At 24.7% G+C, this 26,066-nt stretch overlaps 1 protein-coding gene across 3 annotated transcripts in view; it reads right to left on the reverse strand.

Annotated features, from left to right (window-relative positions):
• LOC129613056 (uncharacterized) overlaps positions 1-26,066 on the reverse strand; it is a 189,040-nt gene that overhangs the window by 28,344 nt on the left and 134,630 nt on the right. The gene's annotated exons all lie outside the window — the stretch shown is intronic.

A 26,066-nucleotide genomic window follows, 5' to 3' on the forward strand; every position in this document is an offset into this window, starting at 1 on the left:
AGCCATCTCACGTATTTAAATGAATGCCACTGAAATTGTCGAAAGTGTATACCATATATTACCTACCATATATTATGCACAGTAAACATATGCAGTGGGCGTCGGAAAACAAATATCGCAATGTCCAATGTGTATTGCATATTGTTCATTGCTTTGAAAGAGCGCCGAAAAAACCCGAATTGACCCTGTAAGTATGTCATGCCACTTGGTGCAATTCCGGCAATGTGAAAATTTTGAATTTTTGATACCACCTACCGCGTCCATTTAAATTGTTCACTTAGACTGATACTAATATATGAAAAAAATTGAATTGCATTCTGATTCATTCTAATTTATTATGTAAACAAAATTTTAATAGCATTCTATAAATCTTGCATCCTATATTTGCTAACTAATCTCAAAATTATTAAAAAAAACTCTTCAGCGCAAACACAACATATCCAACCAAAAGTAATAATAAACATTACCGCTTTTTTATCTCTCATATACGAAAAGAAACAAAATTTCCAACCTTGAATCAAAATTATCATCCAAAATTAATTTTAAAAAGATTGAAGTCACCTTTAATTCATTTTAAATTTTCAACTCTGTCAAATCCATTAAATGTTTATTTCCTTCATAAAAATCTCATAAATTAATGTAAGATTTGTCATTTTTCATAAATTAATATTATAAAAGAGAAGAAAACAAAAAAAAGAAAAAAAAATTCTAGAAAAAAAAAATAAAATATTTAAGAAATCGTACAACCGCATATACACCGTATACTAAAAATATTATAGGGATAGTGAAGAAAATAATATGAAAGAGAAGAACTTTTTTAAGGACTTTAAACATAAAATGGGACCAAAAATAACAACATCAGTATTAGGTAAAAAAAAAAAACAGAAGAAAAAAGAAACTGAAACAAATTTTTGGTTTTTCTTCTTTTCTTTTTTTTTTATTTTCAAACTTTTTTAAAGCATAATTGTACAAGATTATTTAGAAGAAATACGAAATTTACGCTACGAAAAATTTGAATTGTGTAGTAAACGAAATAAACATGTTAAAATGACGTAATTTTCCCGGTTGGCATTACCATTACCAAAGAAAAAGAAAACAAGAATGCAAAAAAGCTACCACATCAAGGCGTCAGTTCCAATTAATTGAATAATTTTGAGAATAAGACTTGCAGTATTATTGATCTTGCATTATCAATTCTCATTTGTTGCACTTTTGATTAAATTCCTTAATCTAATTCTAACGAAATGCGTTTTATTTTGAAAAATAATCATTAGGACTACCTTCTGCCAAAAAATTATAGTTCAACACATATAGTACCTCTCACCAAAATTATCGAAAGAAGAAAACTCATAAAATTATTAGAAATTTCCTCAAGACTTCTACTGCACCGAATTTCATTTTATTTGAGCATTATTCATATTTTCATACGTTAGCATTTTTCATTTCCTAATATTTTGAAACTAGTGCTATAACAAAAACTGTGCGGGATTTTATCGTAACAATTTATATTTTAATTCCTATCCGTCATTATTTAATTCTTGTTCGTTATTATTTGACAAATAATAAACAAAGAATATGAGAAATATGAAATGTCAATTTGTCACTAACAAATCACAATTGACAGTTTATCAAATATATTTCTGATTTTTATCAAAAAATTTTATTTGTTGCAAATGATTCGAAAAATGTTTGCCTCAAAAATAAATTAAACGATGGCCCTCTTTAAGCCGAATCCATAACTTAATTTCAGAGCAAATTTTTCCATTTGTATACTTCTTGATTTCAATTCGATTTTTGTGTGTTTTCTCGAAAATGTCGAGAAAACACACAAAAACCAAATATACTGAAACATTTCTGAAAATTTTTAAACATATTTTTTTTCAGTTGAATCGAGAAAGTAATAGCTAGTCATTCCATATATTTTTTTGAGCCACAAGAACAAAATATCACAAGTATATATGTATGTATGTTCATCTAATATATGCCATATAATCATTTATTGCTGTCTGAAGATTATTTTGTGCGGAAGAGACAAAAGTTTTTTTTTATTTTTTTTTTTCGAATATTTTGCAAGGATCAAAATATGAAATTTTTCTTTTTAGGTGTGGGATGATAAACAATTTTTTTTTTCTTATTTTGTTTTTTTTTTTCAACATTTTAGGGCAATATCTTTTAGGATGGATTTAAGACTTCTTTTTTTTATATACATATATAAGATTTAAAGATTTTAGTTTGAATAATCGAGTAAACATTTTCTAAATACGAAAGCGTACATAAGTACCTTCATACATATCATGTTTATTTAAATGAATATTCAGCAGAAAACAAGTATATAGAAAAGAAAAAATAAAATCTTATTAAAAGTTTTTAGATAAGTAAATAAGTTTAAATCTTAGTTATAAAAATTATATACCATGTTTATATTATTATGTATGTACATAAATTATTCATATTTGTATTTAAAAAATATCATGTCTTTGATGTTTTGAAAAATCTTGTTTCGTATAACATGGATAACATTAAAATGAATAATTATAGTAATCTATAAAACTTATAAAATAAAGGTAAATAAGTGCACACTGAATTAACTGTGCACAGTCACACACACACACAACTCGTTATAATTAAAGAAAATTTACTATAAATATTACTAACATAATAAGTGTATATGTACGTGTATAGCAGGTTTTTATCTATAACATGAACTTTATCTTCTTTATTATAAAGTTATTTAAGTAATTATAAAAACTAAAAGTAATAAATTTTAAGGTATGATGAACAAAAGTATGGAATGCAATATCTACCGTATCACACTTTTAATTAAATTTCTTTAATTTAAAATATGAAATTAAATTTTATAAAGTGTTTTTGTAAAGTCTGAAACGCTCTTTTGCTCAGATGTGGAATTTGTGATTATAAACAAAAGTGACCTCAGCTGAGCTTTGCAATAATTGTCAATTGCATGTCAATTGCAATAATTGTCAAATTTTTTAAAAATTATTGCATAAACAATCTGTCATAATCTGGTTAATAAACCTGAATAAATTTCGAAGTTAATGGCGAAAATATATGTATAACAAATTGCAAGCAAATTTTGTAAGCTACAATTTTAATACAGAAATAAATTTGCTAAGCGAGGTTTAATTTTTTTTTTAAATATTAATTTAAATTAATTGAAATCTTTTTTGTTTCAAAATTTCGGCGATATTTCGTCTTAATTTAATCAATTTGTCTCATTTAATTCCTAAACAATTTTGGACAAATTTATAAAAAGCTGTAACATTTTACTTTCCAATTGGAAATTTATATTTTAAATTTAATTTGCTCGAACCACAGTTTTTCAATTTACTTCAAGTTTCCCGCCCAAATAGCACAGATATATGTGTTATACCAATAATTGCGCAAAAATCCTCAAAAAACAAAAACAAATTTTTGATTCAAGTATTAATAGAGCAATGCACCAAATTTAGTTACCAGTTTTCGGCTCCAAAGACCTAAAATTGAAATTCGATTTGAAGTTTTGATTCTTTTTTCTATTGAAGTTGGCATGAAACTTAATGTTTGTGACTGAATTATGAGTTGGGTCACAAAACTTATTCAATTCTAAAATATTTGATAATTTTTTAGAAACTGAATTGCCCTTCGATTTTGTATAGACAGAAATAGAAAAAGCTAAAAAATAATAAAAAAAAAAATAAAAATTCAAAAAATCTAAATTGATTTTGACATGTTTAATTTGTAGCGACATCTATTTATGTTATTTGCAGTATATAGAATTCAAAATTTTTTTATTTCTACATCAAAAATAATTTTCCCAATATTATTTTTGATTCGATCTAAATTTTGACATAAGTTGATATCGATCTTATTTTTTTTTATTTGAAAAATTAAAAAAAAAATTTGCGGATTTTATTTTCTTTACATTTTTTATTTTATTTTTTTTCTATTTGCATTTTAAGTCAGCATTTCAAATATTAAATTTCATTTGAATTCAAAAACTTCTTGTTACTTTATTGAATTCTTTTATATATAAAAATTATGGTAATTTAGAATTTTTTTTTGTTATTCCCCATTTTCATTTCCCTAGTTTGCGAAAATTCACTTATAAGAAGAAATATTCAAAAATGCAAAAATATTTTAATTTCCGTAAGAAACTTTTGAACTTAAAAAAAAAAAAAATTGTTTTGTTATTTGGTTTTGTTAATTTAAAGTTTTGAGTAATTTAGTTTTTACTCTTCAAAAGTTTTTTTCATATTTTTTTTCTCTGGATAAGGAAGAAGAACAAAATCCTTTTAAAATAAGAAAATTACTAAAATTTTAGCAATTTTAACATCATTCAACTATATATTTACTAAGAAAAAGGGTTGCTTTACAGTGCATGAAAATAAGGTCCCCAATTAATGCTGCATAATTTTAAATTTAAAGAAAATGAATGAAACAACAGTAAGGATTTTGTGGCATGGTATAATTGTTGCTCTTTATTATTGTGTAATTGAAAATTGTTTTTTACTTAAAAATTGCATTCTGTACATAGTATTTGAAAATTTCAAAAAATTTCACGAGAAATTGTTGGAGCAAAAAAAATTTAAATTTTCCTAAAGATGGAATGCTTGTATTTCCGAAAAAAAAAACATGTAGAACTAAATAATTCGGTTTTCTTTATTCAAATCACTCTGATAGCTTTTTCAAAATCTGTTTATTTGAGACTTCTACATTTTTGGGAGTGGAAATTATAAGCAAAAAAACTAAGATGTGTTAAAATTCCGTCAAACTTTCTTAAAATTCCTGTGTGGCAAAAATTTTAATTATTGTCGACCCTCTGGTATATGGCTCCTAACTTGTTGCTGAATCACCCTGTATATAATATTATAACAATTTTAAAATCAGAGACTTTTATAACTTCATGCCATTTGTACATCATTGTACAGATGCAAATAATGGTTGTGGTTTTTATAAAAATACAAAGTTCTTCATTTCTAAGGAATTATCATCTTTATTAAGAAATATTGTGACACATATTTTGGGAAATCGGGACGGAGAAATTTTTTTCACATATTTTTGTCTAATTGTATATACTTATCGAAAATTTACAATCGAAATTTAAGTTCCCAATGTAGACAGTTCCCAAATATGCTTCTAGCGCATTTTATCGACTCTTAATTAATTTTAGAATTAATTAATTTAAATCTTAATTATATTTTTATATATTTTTATAAGATTTACTAGCTACTTTCTACTCAATTCCCTAAAATAATTGAAAGAGACTTTTCATACATTTACTTTTATTAGCCACATAATCTTCAATGCTTTATTTTTGATTCGTACGAGAAAATGTTCAATTTTGAACAGTGTGTGTAAGTGTTTGCTTAAAAATTATGAGATAAAATATACACACACACAGTGTTCAAACATAAGTGAAGACCCATTGAAAAGTGTTATTGAATTTTTTTAAGATTTGGGTTCAATTTCTCTGTTTTTTATTTTTATTCTCCCAGTTTTACCTTCTATATCCTTTTAAAAAGACCAAAAAAAATATTTTTGTATGTTATTTTTAGCTGAAATTTTTTTTTTCTTCTCGTTTTTCACTTTTCTGCCTTTTTTTCGCAAAATATTTCTAAAGAAAATAGAATATACAAAATCCTTATCAAATTTTTCCTCCATTTTTATCAAATCTAAATGCATAAGATACCTTTGGGGTCAAAATCACTTCTTGTTTTGAAATGCGAAATGTGCACGATGACGATGTGAACCCCTTCTTTTTTTTGCTTTTTTTTCTCTCTCACTTTATTTCACTTTTAACACAGTAAAGCAAATTGTCGTTGTCATGACAAAAGAAAATACAAAAAATTACTTTTTTGTTTTTTTGAAAAGCAGCAAACGAGAAAAAATTAGGGACAAAAAATATCATCCTTATTAAAATATGACATTCATTAAAATTAAACATCAAAAGGATACAAAAAGAAAAGAAAGAGAGATTACGTTAAGAAAACGGTAATAATAACAGCAGAAAAAAAAATTCTAAAAAAAATTTTTCTTCTATTGTGCGTGTCCTTTTTCGTTTTTTTTTTTATTATTTTCCTCCTTGATTTAATTTATACAGCTGCCATCCCAGGTCAATAAAGTGGCTGCTCAAAAATTCAAAAAAAAATATAAAGAAAAAGAGAAATAAGAAAAGGATACTAAAGGAATCTTAATTTTTGCCAGGATAATAATTATTCAAATGAATTTCTTGAAAAAATAAAAAAAAAAAAATAAAATAAAAAAGTTTCTATTGTTTCAGAAAGTGATTTTTTACTTATGAATGATTTCTGATTAAATTTTTTTTTCCGTTTTTGAATTTATGAACCATTCAAGTATTTATTACCTTTACGACAAAGAATTCGAATTCGTTACCTTGGTAATACAAAAATTGTTATACGTACATAATAAAGCAATATTTGTTTTTTAAGGGCTAAAGAAAGCTATAAACACACACACATACAGGGGAACATTTTTCTGTATTATTAAAGCCATAGTTATCCTTGAATTGAAATTAGTCTATTGTAATTTTATTTAAATATTTTTGTAAAAAAATAAATTAAGGAAAAATTTTCTAAATCACAATGCATATGTCATCTTACAATGCAAAAGTGTATGATTAATTGTTTTGTATTTATTTTTCAATAATTATGATGAATGAAACGAAGGCATTAAATTCTGTAATTTATTTTTAAAATATCAAGGAATTTAAAATAAAAACCAAATTTGAATTCAATTTTGAATTCTAAATTCTTTTGAAATGAAAATTAAATAAATTCCTTAAATAATTTTTTAGTTTATAATAATTATTATTGTTGTAAATTTAATTAAGCTGCTGTAAGGGTTATTTAGCGACACAATATGGAGCAAGAATCATAAATTTTATTTTTTAGCACGTAAAATTAATCTTTTTTTTGTGTGTGTAAAAATAGAAGATCCTCGTTATATTGCTCTTATTTCAATATTTTTATTTTTTAGTCAATTATTCAATATTATATTTCAGTTCTTTATATTAGACTTTTCCCTTTTTTCAAGATATCATCATGTCATTCATTCTGTAAAAATGTCGAAAATATTGTTTTAAATTTCGAGATTCTGAAGAAAATGATTTAATTGTGAATATTATCAAACCCCACATTTTAATAAAAACGTTATACATCATTCATAAAACATTCTTCTTCTCACTTGGAAATCATATATATAGCTATTACACAAAATCAGAGATGACCATTGATTCTGACTTGATGAAGACAAATAGAAGATATACAAATTAACCAATTTCAGAACATTCTATGGTGCCAATAAAATCCAAAAGGTCATTATTTATTGAATTTTTAACTAAATATTGTTAATTACTTTGCCCTTGAATATTTTAATTTCAATTATTATTCTAGAATTCACAATATGAATTTAAAAATATTTAAAAATACCTGATCAATTCTAATATTTTAAATAAAAGATAAATAAAGTGAATTTAAGTGGAAAAGCAAGGTGCTCTTCTCTTACTAAACAACATTTTGTATACTGGACCAAAACATTTTAAAGATTATGGCGGGGACTTTAATTTTGAATGATTTTTATACTGTGCGCACAAATGTAAGTATAATAAGTATAATGTTAAAAATTTTTAAATTTCACATTCCTGTTAGAATAAATTTGCATGCATATATTGCACATTGGCGTTAGGCTTTTCTGTAACAAAATAAATCAAAATATTTGTTCATACACTTATAGAAGAGCTCTATACCAACGTGTTTTAGCCTTCGATAGTAATTTACACTCGGCTATAAATATTTTAAATTCCAGAAGTTGAAGTTATATAGAGTTGTGTCGTTATTCTTCCCAATGTGTGATATGTACTTAACTATATTGAATTTAATCTTCAATTTACACTCTTTATCTTAACAACGTTGAAAACTAAGCAATTTTTAGCTTTATGATATTTTACCCCCATGTACTTTAGAAATTTTCTTATATCTCCACAATATATATATATAAAGAACAAAATACATATTATATTTTAATATTGATTTTAATGAATAAAGTTTTTGGCGACCTCTGTAGTTGTACTAAAGTAATTTTTCGTACTTTTTTTTTTTTTTGGATAAATTTCAATTTTGAAAACATTTATTATGGGTCATTATATCCAAATCGAAGCATATTTTTATGATTTTATGTTTATTAAAAATCAACAGAAAAAAAAATCCTCAACTTCCTACACACTGAAAAAAAAACCAAAAACAAAAATTTAATGATCTTTTTAAGCAATTAAATGATGGTTCCACATTATTTCTTTTGGCCAAAATAGAAATGCAAAAACAAAAAAACGCTATTAATTTTAATATTTAGATATAAAAATTTAATAAAGTTTAATATTTATTTAAAAATATTAAATATTATTTTAATATAAACAAATATTTTGTTCTCTTTAATGGCAAATTAATTTAAATAAGATTTTTTTTTATGTTTGATTTTATGAGCACATCAGTAGACAGAGAACATTATTATTGAAAGTATTCCCAGAGAATCTCGATAATTACTGTCATGAGAATTGCTTTTATTAATAAAATGATATTAAAAGACTAAATTTTTAGGAAAACAAATTAATAAAAAAAAAATTTGCGAAAACAGCTGAACATTTCTATTTAAAAATTTTAAAAGAAATACTTGCAAAATTTTAATCACATTGGCTATAACTATTTCTATGGTAATCTGCAGGCTAACTCACCTAAATCAGAATTGATTGGGTGGGACACAAATAAAATTTAAAAATTTAAAATCGCCTCGGAAATAATATTTTCATCTGAGTATTTCTTAGAGTATTCGTAATAATTGTAATATCCCGATGTTGTTTTAAGTTGATTTAGGTAGAATTTGCTTTACTGCCGCATACAACATCTTAAATTTGTCTAAATTTTAAATATTTTCTATATTATAAGACGTTTTTAAATTTTTAAATATTCTCTATTGTACAAGACGTCAGTGAAAGAAAAATGTGTATCCGACATGGACAGAAGTTCAAAATCTTTATTCGTAACTTATTTTTAACACCTTTGTTCGAGATCAGCTAAAATTGATCGTATATAATACTTTACAACATGACAAATTATTTCAATAAACTTGTAAAATTTCAGTTGTAAATTTTCAGTACTAATAGCGAAAACAATTAAGAAGGCAAAATAAAAACGAGAAGTCCAGCGAAATACAAAATTCTAATTTTTACAAAATTCGCAATTATTTATCATCCAAAAGTAATTCTGATTTCCAAAAGTAATTTCATCCACATGTACTTTTAAAACAAAGACGATTACCTTGTGAACCCATAATAAATGTCATTTTAATTCTCGTTGTCATATTTATACAAAACGGTCAAATAGACCTTCAACTTTCGTCTTTTATGATTCGATTTTCGATAAAAATAACATTTCAGAATATTTTTTAAAATTTAAAATTTTTCATCTCTGATTATTTCTTTTTTTTTAATAAAATTTAAATGTAAATCAATTATCTGAGGTTATTTTAATGACCTAGACTGTATAGACATTAAATTACATATAAAATAAGAACTGAAAAAATTCGATGTAAAGCTTAAATTTTCAGAATGAAATTCTCTGCTTCCTCCGAATTTGATTGCACATATTTTGAATTTAATTTAGAATAGCAGAGCATATAGCATTTGCCGCCCAAAATTAATAAAATAACTGTATAACGATAATTTCTATAGCCAATCTATTAATCTAAATTGTTCTTACATGTGGTTACGTATCATTTGAAAATTCTTATTTTTTATACATACATATGTATACATATATTGTATGTACGTTCATCAACCATATTTAATTCATTCAACAATATTTATTTTCGCAATTAATTCGAGCGGTTTTTTCTCCTTTTTAAATAATTTTTACAATTTTATCAATTAAATCGGTTTTATCATACAGTTTAACAAGATTTGTATAGTATGTATGTATATGTACATAGATATACAGTCATCCATGCTATAAGAAGCAATTTCAACATTCAATTACATAATTCAGTATGTAATTTAGTTTTTCATATTTCACAAAATCTGAAATAACAAAAAAAAACACTAAGAGATATAAAAGATACGATATTCTGAATATAAACGAACATATATAGCACATAGTATGCCTACATACGTACATACATATATGTAGTATGTCAGCATTAAGAACACAACAGCAGAAAATCTTCAAAATACATGGGACACGGACAACAAAATTTCTGAAATTTCTTATTTTTTTTTGTCGCTTTTTGATCATTTTTTTTTTTCTGTTATCTTTTCTTTCTTATTTTACTGTTTTTTGATTGCCGTCGCAGTACCATGAAAATAAAAATTCACGGGTTTTTGAATTTTCTTCTTTCATGTGAATAAATTTATACTTTTATACATATATACATATTATATCACACATGTCATACTCTATATTTTATACATATTTACATACAACGTTTAAATTATCTAAAGTGACCATTTTCTCTGAAAAAATCAAAATAAAAACTTCAATAACAATAAAAACTTCAGAAACGTAGAAAGGTATTGGGTGACTTCTTCTACCGCAGCATACCATACTTGTACTTTAAAAAAACGAAATGCCATTAAATTCAGAAGCAGGTTGTAGAAGTCAGAAACTGGTAACCACCTCCCAAGTCATATTCTCTCAAAATTTGAAAAAATTAATTTTTTGATATCTTATATTTCCAAAACTTTAACTTCTTCCAAATTTCTATAAATATAGAAAGCTAAAGCTAAATTCCGTTCCATCAAAAAATATAATTATTTTTCTTAACTCACCACAAATTCCAACCCAAAATTAACCCAAAAATTCGACCATTTTATTAGCGCGTCTTTCAATTTTTCCCCTCATCCTAAACGTATGCAATTTTTAAAATATTTGATATATGAATGAAATTAGTTTTAATAATGTAGTACATAGCTTGTTTTTAAAAGCAATATTTTCACTTATTAGAGGGAAAGGTGATATTTTACAAACTTTTGGTTTTTGGTTTGATCAAACTTTATTTAGAACTGCAATTACTCTCTCAAATCAACCCAAGATTGAATAAAACAGACATTTTCAAATGTATCCACGGTTGTTGCGATCAACAATTAAAATAGCCTTCTATTATCAAACATAAGGCTAAGTTATAATATGAAAAACTTATTTATGACTTTCGGCGTATATATTTAGCCACTCAATTTGCTCTTGACTCTAATTCTCTATATAATTTAATATACATTTTATCCAAACACAATTAATGCACCTGTATTAGCACCTAAATATAATGTTCACTTATGTACATACATATATTAGTTCTGATGCCATGTTAAAATATTAATCATATTAGAATTTAAAAATTTTAATCATATTAGAATTTAATTTACTCAAAATGAAGAAATTTTTATCAAACATAATGGTAGAATAAAGTTGTTATTATAAAAACCATATATTATTTTTGAAAATCATTTCAAACATAAGTATACTGGTCTCTCTAAGGCAATATACACATCATACACAATATACAAATTTATATTGTATGCCCATAAATGTATTTATGCAAATATCTCTTCATATATTTATATCCACAAATATTTATGTTTGTTGTATTATTCAAATAGAAAAATTATAATAAAAAGAAAAGAAAAAAAGTTGTTCACACTGGGAGTACCTCTTTGCACAAGAAGAGCAATAAAAAGAAAACCGAAAAGACAAAACGACCCGGTGTTCTCTGAATCCAAAAAAAAAAAAATTTATTTTATTTTGTTTTATTTTTTCTTTAACATATTCGGTACTCTGTTGAGTTGAGTTCCTCAAAATCTAGATTTAGCTCATCAGATAAGGGTTTTGTTTTTTGTTTCTTCATCTTCTCCTCCTTCTCTTTGATTTTGTTGTTCTCCTAGAATCCGATCAGATGAATCTAAGAAAAAAAAAGTAGTAAAATTTAAAATGCTTTATAATTGTACTGCTTGTTGTACGTTATTTCTGCTGGTATTGCTGTGGTTATCATACTATAATACAAGTTGGTTTCATACTGTAAAGTATATTCACATATGTACATACGTATAGCTATATAGATAGTGGTTAGTCTATGTTGGTTCCTTTTGAATTTTTTGCAAAAAAGTTTTATAATAAAATCATAAAAAAAATAATAATAAAAAAGAAAACAATAAAAAGTATCTTAAAGATTTATGTAATGTACGACAAAATGATTTTTACAATAAAACCAAAAAAAAAAAAAAAAATGAGAAAAGGAAAAAAATGAAGAAAAACAAAAGTTTTTGGACGCAGAAAATATAAAAGAAAAGAACATGGTTACATAAGACTTTCAATGGGGTATTAAAAAAAATTAAATTTTATATGAATTCTATGGGTTCATTGTGTAATCTACAGAATAAAAATAATAATAAAAATGAAAAGTTTTTGAAGAATTGAAAGGAAAAATTAAATAATGACACTATTGAGAGTAAAATAAGCAAAAACTATTGTATAAAATATTTTTATATTACACAAATATACGCAAATAATTAGGCTAACCAGATCATGTTTCAATTAAAGGTAACTACTCTTAATAAACAGAAGACCTTAATTTTAACAAATTATATTAATTGCAAAGTTGAGATTAAAAGTTGCACCAAAATTTAGGAGAGCATAGTTATTGCAAAATCCTATTGGTAAAACTCAATAACAATAGGATTTCATGTACATACTGGGTTGTATGAATGGCACTCAAAAATTAATTGAATATATACATAATTTAATCTGCATTTATTTTGCATGGGTTTCCAAATAAGACTGGTTATCGTGTTCTATTAATTACAGAATGTGAGGTTATATAGTTATATAAAACATTATCTTATAAATATTGCAAATTTTTTTTTATTCCTACTTTGCTCCTGGGAGTAGCATAGGGGTGGTGCACGATATCGTAAGATAATCATGAACATCAGTTTCTTACGTCATTGAGTTTGTTAGGAGGGTGACGAGTTAGACGTAATAAAAAAAACTGCAATATTTTGTTTGTAAATAAAAATCATGCTTCTAATCTATTTACAAATTAGCAAAAATAACCAGGAAAAAAGTGATTATTAAGTAACTTAAGTACATAAGCACGTAGAGGTCGTTCCATATTGAACAAAAACAATACATACTTTTTATAATCACATGTACATACACTTATTTTATAACAATATTAAATTTATGTGTATACGAGGCGACCATCACTTTAAGGACAAAATTAATTGGCTACTATGAGCTATAAAGAAACACAATATTGACGGACAACAAAATTCGACTTCATAATTCTATGAACTAATTTTTGAATGTTGGATTTTCTTGCTCGCCATAGCTGAAAAATGAGAAAACTGCAAATACGTACTACCTATATAATAGCATTTCTCACAGGTACAGTTGATTACTTTTAAATTCATAATACCAGAAACGAAATAAAATTAAAAAGAACTTTCCAATAAAATAAAAAATTTGATTATTTTTTAAAATTTAAATGAATTTCAAAGAATTCACATTTTGTTTTGCTTTGCTACAGTATTCAAAAATCAACAGCTGATAACACTGCGCCCATATAATATGTATGTAAATATGTATGTGTATGAATAAGTAGGTAAAATCTTTAAAAAATCCTCAACAATAAAGCAACAGAAAGAAAACGAACATTTTAAACACAATCCTATATACATACATACACACATACATATGTGTAAATTTCAGAATTTTTATTAATGGTTTTAGTTTTATCGTTTTTTTTTTGTTAAATTCCGCTGCTCGCTTCTTTTTTACAATTTATTACTTTACAAAAAAAAAAATTGTACTATTCCCCGCGACGCGAAAATTGTACTTTACTTTACTCATAAAAATTTTTGTATTTTGAAAGTATGTTGAAGAACTCGGCAAGTTTATCGTAAGAATAAAAGTTTTGTTTTATTACGTTTTTTTTTTTTTTTTTTTTGCATTTTAAATTTTATAAAGAAATCCGATTTTTTTTCTTATTATTTTTAATTTAGCGGAAATAAGACAAATTAAAAATTAAATTTTTTTTCTATTTTCAATTTCCAACGAGTAACAAAAAAAAACACACGTAGTCACATACTAAAATTGTTGTACAAAACCGACTTTATTTGTAATTAAAAATATATAAAACATGCTGTAAACTTTTAAAACAAATTTTTTAATTTTTTCGTTTTTTGGCATGGTAATTTTAACCAATAAAATTCGATGTACCATAATAATTAAGTATGTTATTTTACATTTTACCTTCATATTATACAAACGAACATGTATAATAAATTTGTAAGTACCCATGTGCGGAAAAGAATTTTTTTTTTTTGTACCAACATCAAAGAAAAATACGCCGCCACACTAATATGAAACATACGAAACATACAATGACAAACATTATAACCAGTGAGATTGTCTTGTCCTTTGTTTTGTGCTTTTTTTATTCTATTTGAGCAAATTTTCCAAATTTTTCTGGATTTGTAAAAATATTATGTTGCCTTCATAAGAATGAACATAATTGGAACGTTTCTTTAAATAAAATATTTTAATTAATTAACAATAATTTAAAAGATTTTTAAATTAATATCATGTACAATTTATTAAGTATTAATAATGTTAAGGTATTCAATGATTGGGTGTCAGCAAAATGGTACATAAACCAAATTGTCTCGATTTGACATTGGCAGCTGAATGTATAGCCAAAATATGATATTATACATATAGCCCAAATATTTTCACTACATTTTATAAATATATTTTAATAAAAAGAGCAAATAAACCAATAGCTTGTTAAGTAGCACTTTTCCTTTAACAATTGAAAATGCTGCTTTAAAAACATCTATTTATATTGCTTAAATTACTACTCTTCTTCATATACCAAAAATTGCATACTTTTAGGATAATATCAAAAAAAAATTTAAAAAAATTCAACATAATGGTCAAATTTTATGATTAATTATTAGAGTTAAAATAATAATTATATTTTTTGATGGTATTGCATTTACCGTTAGCTTTCTGCACTTGAAAAAATTTGAATAAGCTTGCAGTATCCTGATACAAGGAACCAAAATTTCAAATTTTACAAATTTTGGGTGACGATAACTTGAGAGGGTGTGTAGTTGAAAAATCTATTTACATAAAAAATTTCAGCTTTCTATCTTCAAGGTTGTACAAGTTTTGTAAACAAACATACGAACCGACGAAAGGACAGAATGAAACAAATAAGCATTTTTTTCCAAAATTTTTTTTTGGAAAAGTCGTCAAACCAGGCAAAGCGACTGCAATACGATACGGTAATTCAAATTATGCTAATAGTTTACGTAAGTATCGCAATTATAACAGTTAATGGTATCGGAATCAAAACTGTGGTATGGCATATTAGATATATTTATGGGTTTACTTGAAATTCCAATAATAATATTTTGTCGTTCAACTTGAATTAATTCGTCAATAAAATAGAATTTTTCTTAATGGTGAGAATAACATTAAACACATAATATATATGTAGTTATGTAAATTTGCATACACTCAATACATGCAACCAATACGCTATTGCTATCTTATGCATATCAATGCAAATTCGTAAAAAATAAAAAAAAATAACAAAAAATCAAAATAATAAATGAAAAATTAATATTACTATTTCAGAATTTCCTTCTTAGTAAACTTCCCAAATACGATAGTTTTCAATTTTAGTTTTAAAATCAAAAGCATTTCTCTTTTGAAATTTTCCTCTTTACTATGAATTAATATTATATTCCATGTTTGGTTGTATATGTTTGTGTTACTAAAAGGTGTTATTTTTAAGATAAAAAAAACTTCAAAGCGAAAAATTTAAAAAAGAATTTAAAATGACTTTTAAAATTGCTAGTTTAATGGAATAATCTTAAGTCGTACCCAATTCAATGGTTATGATTTTTTCTTAAATCATGAATGAAAATTTAATTTTCTTCTGCTCCTTAGTTATTTTTGTCTCAGAAAATATTTGAATAATTATGCCAAAAAAGAAAAGTATAAGTATATAAGCAGTAAGTGAACTGCAATTTATTATGTGATTCCAAAAACACAAAAAAAAAGATGACGAAAATAAGCGGAAATCATACCATACTTTTATAATATTGCATACTATATTCACACATACATATATAGTATACATGCATACTTATATAATGTAAAAATTTTGAGAATTTACTTCCCATTTTACATATAAAAGAACTTCAATTTTAGCATTTTTAGTCTTTTAAATGCTTCAATAAATATTTAAAGAAAAATTTTTTTTTTTCATTTTTATTTTTATATAATAAAAAAAAAATACTTAAATTTCAATAAACACAATGAACGTTTAAAGCAATTTTCATTTTAACATTTTATAGAGTTCTTCTATAATATATGAATGCATTCACATTATATATACGCATACGATTGAGTGTACATATATAATGTATAACAATAAAGTGTAAATATTAAACACTATTATTTCTGTGGCAATGTAAGACAAAACTGACTAAATCAATTTTTTAATATTTGAGACATTATACTGTATTTGATTCTCTGTATTCGAAAGTATTGTTCGATACAATTTGATAAGTTTTAGAAAAATAAAACCCCGCTCAGAAAACATGTAAACTTTCCATGTATAAGGAATGAGAAATTTCGATTGCTCAAAATTTTTTATTGTGTTGTTTAATTAATAGCGTCCTGACTATGGCAGTCATATTTCATTTATTTATTTTGTGTGCTCATTATACAATTTATTCACTTCTTTCAACTTAATATTGTTTCAATGTAAAAGAAATCCCAAAGAAGAGTTGAGAAAAGGCGTTTATATAAATGTAAAATATATGGTTATGTAACTTGTAAAGTGCTGCTTCTGAGATTCATATAATTTATTTAAAATAATAAATTTAGCTTCAGTATAAACATAACACTATTAATCTCGGTTGGACTTGCCTCCCCATAATACACAACAGGAATTCTACTATTAAAGTTGATAAAAGACAAAATTTTTCATCTGGAGCTTCCTTAAACATTTATGAGTAAAATACTAAATTATTAAACAAAAATCATAATCTTAATTTTGTAAACTTGAATTGAAATATTTTTTTTAATTAAATACTTAAAATTTTTAAAGTGGATTTACTCGAACTATACTTAATTTTGACTTATACTATTTTCTCATATTGCTGCACAGATTTATATATGAATGTACATACAATTATGTAAATGAATATAATATTGTGCTCACTTATAAAGTGTATATTATGTATAATATACATAGGTAAACAGTTGAATTCATTTATTATTTGGGTGAATTAACAAAGCGTTTTCTTTATGGGGTGTCTGATAAATTGAAAATTCAACTCAAAAGAGTTTCGTTTATTTCTTTCTTTGTTGCTTACAACAATAATTAATCATTGTGTATAAAGTTTTAAATAAAATTGTGATTTGAAAATTTTCTTTCAGATCTACTATCTAGGAGTAATTTCATTATGTTCATAGTTCATATATACACATATAATATTTACGGTATGTATACTTGTACATACATACATACCTAAATATAAATGAATGAAGTGTGTTTTGTACTTTATACTTTAAAATATATTTTTATATTTATAGTGAAAAATTGTGTGTACTTTATTGTAAAAAATTCAAAACTTTAATACAATAATTGTTTAGTTAAGAAAATTTTAAATTTTTCATTGAACTGAATTTGAAAAGAGCAATATAAAGAAAAAACTTAAGAACATTATACAATATTTTTCAGCTGCTTATATTCTGAAATTTGAACTTAAGTTCAAAAGCTGTGATATTAGAGGGGAAAACAGTTCATTCATCACAAAATCATTGAAAATGTTTAATTAATAAGAAACATAAAATAATATTACATAAGATTTTAAAATTTCATTCTAAACCTTATTCTATTACGAAAAACACTTGAAATCACTTCAAATTGTGTCTTCAATATACACTACAATTAAACTACTTGTACAACAACACAAGTCTTTCGTTCTACAATTTTTGTAGAACTATGTCTAATAATTGTTACGAGCACAAAATTTTGTAAATTTTCCTGTTTTCCCGAAATTTAGTATTTTCGACTTAATAGGTTGTCCCTGATAATGGAGAACACCAATAAAGTACGAAGTTTAATTCATTTATTTTGAATGTAGCTCTATTAGGAAAATAAATTATAAATAAAATTTAATTGGATTTAAAAACAGTGATTGTAAAGAAAAAAATTTTTAATTACTGAATAAGTTTCATACATTGCGAGCATATCATTTGCGAGCACAGCATTTTAAGAACTGAATACCTTATTCAAGTTTATGATAATGCCTATACGCCAGGCAATTATTACAACATAATGTTTTGTATTTATAAAAATTATAAACAGATGTCATTATTTACTCATTATCCATTTTTACTGTTATCAAAATTAAAAATATCGTTTAATTTATGTCAGACCGCCATATAATAATGAAGACAATTTTATAAATACTTTTAATGTTAATCACAATCTCCTCAACATTCTTGTTCTTATCGACATCATAATACATATATAATGAATTGCTGACTGGTTGGTTGAATTTTGCTAATCGTTCATTCTTTTATATTCTTATATACACTGAAATTGTATCGTAAATTTTCAAAAATAAAAAATAAAAAAATAATAATAATAATAAAATAACAAGTAAATATACAAAACATGAAGAAAAGTAATTTTTTTGAATTAATAAAAAGGATAAAAGGAATTTATGTAGAAATTTGAATACACAAATAACAGGCCCCGACCACCCTGGAAGTATAAAATGAAACGTTCTGTTCTCTTCTTTGTTTTTTCTTCTTTTTATTATTGTCACAGTCTGATTTCTGTTGTGTTTTTTCTTTTTTGTTTTGATTAAATTTTTTGAGTTTTAGGAAAATTTTTAATATTAAAACTTTAAAGAGAGGAAAAGCTGGTTTTATTTTTTTGTAGTTTTTTTTTGTTTTGTAATGATTTTGCAAGATTTTTGGATTTACATAAATTGTATCAAAGGATCATTTTTCAAGAAAAGGGTATATATAAATATTTTTGTTCAGTTTTTGCCTTTTTTGTTTTTGTTATTATAGTTTTTGAAATGAAATTAATTAGAATTATACGAGTACATATTTTTATGGGAACAACTGTGACACGAACAAACAACAGCCGGCTTATTTATATTTATTTTTATGATGTTTTCTTAATTTCCTTTGCAATCTGATATAATCCTATTAAAATCAGCATATTTTATTAAAATAGATATCCTCTATATTTTAGAGATTCTTTTTCCATTTCGATAGTCAATTATTCTTTTAAATTCGCTTTTTTACGATCTACAAGTAAATAAAATATTGTTAAAAGTGAAATTAGAACCTCACAAATAATGGCCGCTTTTTCTTTTAACTCAAACATACTTCAAATTATGAGAAAATTTGCTGTATTAGAGCAATTTTATGTATCGGCCATTGCTGTGCTATTGTACTGTATCTAAAATGGTAATCAAAAATTTTTTAATGAAAATACAAACTAGCTGCTATCCTAACAATAATTTGACAAACCCAAATTGAAATAATAATTTAAATGCAGTTTTGAACAAAAATGAGAAATAATAAAAAATTTGGAATACGTTGCTTAAGTAGAAATCAATTTTTTTAAGAGTAAACAACATTGTTAATTTTAACTTGGATGGTTTCTTAATTACCACCTTCTTTGGAGAATTTCAATAAAAGTAATCAACAAAATTTTTTAAGTATTGATCACTTTGGGTTCTAAAAGCAATGTGAATTTCTAGCCAGATGCGTTGTAATCTAATCGAATTTATTTAATTTAAAAATTTTCGTACACCTTATAGATCACCTATTATTCAGTTTATCAAAATTTCCAAATCTTTGAATTTATTATCAATCCAAAAATATTTGAAAATAATTTCAAAACTTTTAAATTTTTTTATTATAAAAAATTTTTCTTTAACTACGCATTTATACAGAATTTCTCTTTGGATTTACCGGTATGAACAAATAAATTGACAGAACCATTGTTTGCCAAATGTATTAACAAAAGTTATTTTTATGTTAGAAATTTTTAAAAGCAAGAGCATAATAATATTACCTTAAAATCCAAAGGTCTAGAAATTATTAAGTAAATGTTAAATTGTATATTAATAGAAATACAAACATAAAGAATTTAAAAATCTTTATGTTTTCACAAATATTTTACTATACTCCGTGACAATTTCGTTGAAAACTCATTTAATAGGACCGTTTTTTTATATGTATTTACAAACATGACAATAAAAATTAAAATTTTCATTTGAAAATCTCAACCGAAAGTAAATAATAGAGAAAATCAAAAAAAAAATGTTTTAAAATACCCCATGCAAACCTTTCCATACACAAAAACACACTATATAAATTTATACTTAAGAGACCTTTAAATTTTAAAATGTAAAATCATAAAAATTCTATATTATTATAATCTTTATAATTTTTTAAATCTCTAGGAGATGTTATCTTTAATCTAAATAGTCCTTTTCGTTTAAATTCAAAGGAAATTCTAATTAATTAAATAAAAACTTGAATATACTGAAAATATAAATATTAAAGGTTTGTCGCCTTCTCTTTTCCCAAAACCAAAAAAATATTGTAATAAACGCAATATACGGAATTTTCTCGGCTTGATTGTACAACAGCAATGTATAACTCCAGAAAAGCTGTATGGTACTATGAACAAACATTTCTAACCTAAATAATTTATAGTTTTGACTGTCGGCCACTTTAATTATAATCATCTATAGTCAGTTAAATTAGTAGCGAGTACAAAATTTGCTTTGCTAATAGCATATGAGGGTTAACTACTTTTATTGTAATAGTATTTAGTCGGTTATATTAATATAAATTCTCTGTAAAAGCGGACCAATTCTCTGTAAATGTCAACCAATGTCAAAATTGTTAAAAATCATCCCTCGAGAAAATAAAAATAAAATTAATAAAAAATATTGAAAGACAAGTAAAAAGTAATGATTAAACATAAAACATACAATGTTAACATAAAAACAAAAAACTATGAGACATATTGAGCTCCTGATGAGGGCTTTCTTTATGAAGAACAAATAACAGAAATTTAAATAAAGAGACACACACATAATTACTAAATTAGTTTCGAATATAATAAAAAAATTGTAGAATAAAAACAATATTAAAAGAGTATAAGAGAAATAAGAGACAGCAAGTAAAATTACACTAGCAAAAAAAAAACAAATTGTTATTCAATTCACATTCTTCTAATATTTTAAATAAACTTTTCTTTTTTATTTATTATTTAGTTTTCATTCCTTCTGGGATTATTTTATTACAACTTTAACGGCAACTTACTGAAAAGAAAAAACTAATTTGTAAACTGAAATAGCTCAAAAGTTATTACAAGAGGAATTGAGGTACATTTTACTCATTTATGATAAGTACATTTTAAAAATAATTACGAATTCCTCTATTTTCTGTTTTGTGAACTCTATGCGCCCGTTGTTTCCTTTCTTTTTACACTTTTGTGTCAAATTTTATAAATTTGATTTTTATTTTTACAATTTATAAATCTCTAGAAAGCTGTAGTCATTCAAAAGAATTTCAATTGTATTAGCATTCATATTAATACGAGTAGTACGCATTATATAAAAAGGTTATATTCTAATTTTTGTATTTGAGACTGTGTCACTAAAAGTGTATTGCCGCAAAATTTTGTTATATTAAAAAATGCAATACAATTCTTTCGTTTATCGAAATATTTAGTGCACTCTTTTGGGGGGTATGTTGTATGATGCTTTAGGCTACTCGTAAAATTAAGAGTAGTTCATAAATCAAACTAAATTTTGTATGAAAATCTGAAAAATATATTGAAAATTTTAAACAGGAGTAAAAACTTTACTATATAAATTTAAATAACAAAAATTTGATATTCCCTTACTATATGAGACATGAATTGCCATCTATTGGAATAAATGACTGATAGAACAACTACTTTATAAAGGCCGTTTTGAGTATGCAAGAATCAGAAAGATTCTCTAAAATGAACTGCATCAATTTTGTTTCAATATTTAAATTGAAATAAAATTTTGAAATTCTAAAAAATAATTCTTTGTCTCCTTTACTAAAAAATACTGAACGCCACTGACTAATAATATTAAAGTAAACATTTACATGAATAGAGAGACTGAAGGCAGGTTTACGTTTGCATTTCAGAATATTCACGATAATGGTAAGAAGAATAATGATAATAATAACAACAATGATGATAATGATTATAGTGGTTTTTCATTTCATATTTTCGAACTTACTTTGTTTGATTTTCTTTTCCTTTTCTCTTCTAAATTTGATGATAAAGCATTTCTGCTGGCATGATTTTATGCTAATACATTTTAACAGTATTTACGTTTTCTTATACATATATGACCATATATACATACGCTAATAACACAATACAGTGCATTGTGTGTTTATATAGCGCACATATTCATAAATTTTATACGCGATGTCGCGGAATTATTAGAAATGAATACAAGCATCAATTCCAATGAATTTGTTAAAATTGCATATGAGTTTTTCTTATTTATTTTTCTTGAAAAAAAAACCATTGCAATCAATCTTTTCACATCTGCATGTAGTTTTTAACATGGAAATAACTAGTTCATATAAAATATAAAACTCTTATAATAAAACTAGAGCAAATAGTACATGTATGTAAGTAGAAGAATCGCATTTTATTTTCCATAATCTTCTTATTTTCATATTTTTAGTAAATATGGCAGTCACAATATATTTGCTATTATATAACAGAAAAATATGTTACGTTTACAGATATAATATTCATTTTGGTATGATATATGCATAGGTACATGAATTCCAGTTCATGAGCTAGAAAGATCATACGGGTCGGTGGGAAGGGAATATTAACAAAAACGAAATATGTAAATAAAAGATGTATTTTTCTTCATTTTCGATTTTCTGATTTATAATAAAAATAATGTAATACAATTTTTTTCTCTTTAAAGATTTTAATGATGATTGATTTGATGATAAAAATGATTGAGATGATTTTAATATTATTAAATTTTTTATATGAAAGAAAAGCACAATGATGAACCAGAAATGAAAAAAAAAAACACAAAAATTTCAACTTTTATAACATTAGGCCGGGAATTTAATGAGAGACTTAAAGTTTACCAAAAAGGAATTATTAATGTAAATTTTAATGGTAGCTTTCTTACTCAAAAATTTTTTTTATGCGTATACAATATTAACCCTTCGACTCCTATATGTTTAGGTTGTTTTAAAATAAAACGCATTTTGTAAGTCATAACCATAGACATTGGTTAGGTACTTTTTGCTTGAATTTGAAATAAAGGGAGTGTAAAGGAGATCTAAAGTTTTAATTCACATGTAACATGTAATTTGCATGTAATTATAATTATAACATGTAACTTACCGAATACTTGGAGGTCAAATACTCAAACGAGCTTCTTTTACTAACGAAAAATAAAAATTTTGGAAAATAAACGTGATATTTTTGGAGCGTCACATAATAATTATATAAGAGCAGAAAAGAAGAAAACAAGGATTAAATTCTCTACTATGTTACTATAACTACATATAACAAAAAGCTCGTATTGACATAAAACAACATTTTATATAACAGTTTTAATCTAATATTAGATTCTATATAAGACCAAATATTAAAGATCCAATTCAAGATTTATGACATAAATATGCTCTGAATGGGTTAAAAAAAATAAACAAGATCTCAATTTTTAAAGAAGTTTATTATTCAAAAGGTTCTTATAATTGTTAATTTGACTCCGTAAATGAAATATGTGGAAATCGAAAATTTTAATCATTATTATTGCAACTTTTTAACGCCTAAGCGGAATAATTCGACACTCGCATAAAAGAATAATTTGTTTAAAATTAATAACCAAGGTACCTGCAATTCTCATTATCTAAGGTAATAAAAGATGTAGTTTTAGAAAAGAAATATCAATACTTATAAGCGATATGTTACTTAAAATTCATTGGCAAACATTGACTGCGGTACATGTAAAGGGAAATGTGTTTTTATTGTAGACTATAGTTAAAAAATCATGCATAATTTCCATAAAAATATTATTAATTTTATTGAAATATAGTTCTAGTCATCATGTATGTCTTAAATTTTTTTAGTATACCAATTTAAACCATATGCCCGTGTTCTTGTATATTTTACCTTAACAAAATAAATATGCCAACTCGAAGAAAATTCTGAATAAACAAAGATAAAATAAAAAATAATATAAGTGCTCACACATATAAGTGTATACAAATATATAATAATGGAATTCTAAAGAAAATAATCATGTTTTAATTTAAAGGAGGAGAAGAGGGTACAACAATAAAACAAGATAAGATGAAATACCCGTCGTTGTTGTCACATATTTGGCCATAGGTGGTACACCTATTGTACATATATTTTCAATAATTTTATTTTCAGGTTTCGTTTTTTGTTTTTTCTTAAGCAAAATAGGCAGGATGAATTCTCTGTTGATCCTCGCCTTTACATTCATATTTTAAAAGTTAAAGATAAAGTAAATTTATCTTATTGTATTTTGATTTTTTCTTCTTTATTTTGTAATTTGATTTACTTTGAACACACAGTCGGTTTTTGTCTTGTTTTTGGTTTTCTTCAGAAACCGAAAAAAAAATCGTTCTTCCTAATGGAATATGCAAGTTTTTCTTTTCATCATTGCTATGCCATTTTTAATCTTAAATTCTAGTTTTATCAACTTTTAATTTCTGATATGAAAAATAAATTTGAGCAAAATGCGATCAAACAAGAAATATTAAATTAATTCCCGTAAGACATAAAGTTTTCGACAATCGAAAAGAAAATAACTTTTCGTTGCCTTTCTTTTGATTATTTTTTTATATTGATTTTGGAATAATTTTTGATAATAACCAGATTGACAATGTACACTCATTAAAAATGATGGTTAAGACAGCAGATATATAAGGGAATAAGATATGAGCATAAATTGAATTCAATTTGGTTTCTGTATAAAAATTAATAAAAAAATTCATAAAAGCTATTGTTGTTTTTCCCAATATTAATGTACGTATGTAATTTAATTAAAATAGCAAATGGAATGTGAGTTTTGGTGTGATATTCACATAGTATACAAAAAGCCATTTAAAAATTCTAATATTTATGTTCTATATTTAATATAAAAGCCTCCAGGCAACACTTTCCGTAAATTTCTCCATTATACATTGTGAAATTAATATTCAAACTATTTGTCATATATGTTGCGCCGCATAAAAAGGTTCAGGCGGCCAGTGGCATACGGCTATCAGATAAATATTTTTTCGCATATTTTACTAATCCAACTAAACTTAGGATTTGCTGTAGGCATCAATCGCAATTGATTCAAATATCCGCTTTTGAGGGCGAATTTTTTCAAAACTAAATATTATTTTGTAAATGTTTTTGACGTTTTACAAAAAAGTTAATTATGCATTAACAATAATAAGATGATTTTGCCTTGCTATTCAATACCAAGTTTTCATACAGAGTTACAATACTTAATTTACAACACTTGATTCAAAACTTTCCAACCAGACTACAACCGGCTACCGTGGAATTATTCGTGAACGCAATCGCTCTGTTATCTTATGATTATGATTACAAAATCTGGCAATATTGTTTGATCAGGAATCTTTTCCTAACATATTATCTTTAAAATTATAGATACGTTTTATTTACATAGACTATTCTCTTCTCTTCACTTTAAAATTAAAAACTAATTTCACCAAGTTTCAACTTGGAACACAATTTTCAAATTGATGTAATGCCGCAGTGCTGATTGTTCCATTTTTCCACATTAATCAAAATTACTTCTAAAGTTTTTTACATATTCCCCGAAAGCGTTCTTCATCTTAGATGTGATGCTATTGAAAACGTAATTTCAAAAT

Source organism: Condylostylus longicornis, unplaced genomic scaffold (assembly GCF_029603195.1).
Source record: "Condylostylus longicornis isolate FDR11 unplaced genomic scaffold, ASM2960319v2 ptg000080l, whole genome shotgun sequence".
NCBI lineage: Eukaryota > Metazoa > Arthropoda > Insecta > Diptera > Dolichopodidae > Condylostylus > Condylostylus longicornis.